Genomic DNA, 2008 nt, shown 5'->3' with positions numbered 1-2008 from the left:
TCTCTCTCTCTCTCTCTGTCTCTCTCACTCTCTCTCTCAATCTCTCTCTATCTCCCTCTCTTCCATGCCGTGTCGCTTTGTCTGTTTGTTGCACCCACATAATATATAATTTTTCTCTCTCTGTTCATATGACCGCTCTTTCTATTATGAGTTGACAGACAGACGTACGCATGCAAATAGGCCTATGTACTAAGATTACTCATTGGATGGCTAAAGGAAAAGTCAAGAAAAATTGAGTGGGTGGAAAATCGCTACACTGAAAGGATAGTTTCTGAAAGAACAAGTCTCAACGGTTCTCTTTCTTATTCTTTTTACGACTACCCACTTTTAAGTCGCAGAAACATACATAAGCAAACAGACAAGACCCACTAAAAAAAGCGAAACAAAAACAAAAACAAAAACAAAATAAAAAAACAGAAACAAAACAAACGACAAATAAACAAAACAAAGAACCTTTTGCTGAAACTCACAATAATACACTTTGACGCACTTTCAGCAAGACAGATGTCAAAGAACTCTTAGGTTATTTTGCTTCTCATTAAAAAAAATTCAACAGTTTAAAAAAGAGCTCGTTAAAGTGCTCTGCTGCCGGGTGCTAAATGAACTTTGGCAAAATACCAGAACTGTGTCCGCTAAACCGGTTAACATCTGAAGCAATAAAAAATATATGAGCTTGCGATATTGGCATGGTATCGAGTTTACGCCCCTATAAACATCAAAGGGTTATTCAGAGGCGGGGTATCTGAGTTTAGCGTCCATCTCTGATTGGACAGAGCCAGGGTGATCAAAACAGTTGAAAACCCCCCAAACAATTTCAAGGTAATTTTCAACTGAGTCATCCACACCACTGTCTAGCGATATTGACAAACAGTTCTTTATTTGGAACAGTTTTCTAAACCGCAGCTCTTAATAGTGACTTTATTATCTTTAATTGTTTTCTTGTTGTTGTTTTTTTCTTGGTAGGAGCGAAAAAGTTTTGGGAGTGAGGGAGTAGAAGGCAGGACAGTTGGCATGGATTCGGAAAATGCGTTACATGTCCGTTGTGCTTTTTACGTATACATCTGTTAGTCACACAATCTCTATAAATACAACCCATTTACACTAAAACTTTTTCTTTAATGCATAATATAGATAAGGCTAGCGAATTTGCTTGTTTTTCTAAAATGTCCGGATATTTGGTAGCCTCTTTTATAATGAACGATCTCCCAAAAAGTACCATGACAAGAAGCTAACACAAAACGGTTCACTGACAGTCCGGTTTATCAGAAAAGGGTGCTTGCCCAGCCCCGATATTGCCTGGTGTTTCATCACTCTTTGACAGGCTCAGACGTTTCATCACCCATCTCAACATGCCAGCAAACGTATCGCTCTCGCATGTCCAAACTCTTCCGACATCTCTGCGTAGTGTAGCGGCAACGCACTTCGTTGTTGCACGTAGAAAATTATGTCGATTCTCCGAGGAGGAAAGTTTTTTAAATTAAATTATGAGAAACTACGTCTTTCTGCTGGAATGTTGTATACCTCTCAGCTCGGGTTGGCCCTGACAGGCAAGGTCGAAGCAGCCCGCCTCCGTTCATGGTTCAAATTGTGTCTATGAGGGTGTAAAACGCCTACTATTTCAGTTACACCAAACACAAAAGCTCAATAAGGAGAGAATGTTGCCTACAAACTGTGCTTGGGAAAGCTCGACGTTTGGATAAAACAATTACATCTATATAAAAATCAGCAGTGGGTTTTTTTTTGTTTCTAATTTGGGATAGTTGATAGTGGGTGGGATTTTTGTAGATTTCCTTTCGTTTGTTTAGTTGTTCGTTTTTTGTTCCTCTTTTCCATGAGGGAATTAACGAATTCACTATTGTATAACATGCCATGATATTCAGTATTGTATTTTAAAATAAACTCTTCGTTTTACTTTTGAGAAATTATGTTACACAATACTTCTAATACTATCTTTATAATTGTCTCCCATATTTTGGAAGAGAAAGGGAAAGAGTGAGGCATACACACA

This window comes from Aplysia californica, unplaced genomic scaffold (assembly GCF_000002075.1).
Source record: "Aplysia californica isolate F4 #8 unplaced genomic scaffold, AplCal3.0 scaffold01364, whole genome shotgun sequence".
NCBI lineage: Eukaryota > Metazoa > Mollusca > Gastropoda > Aplysiida > Aplysiidae > Aplysia > Aplysia californica.
The sequence above is the reverse complement of the archived record's forward strand: the minus strand, read 5'-3'. Positions refer to the sequence as shown.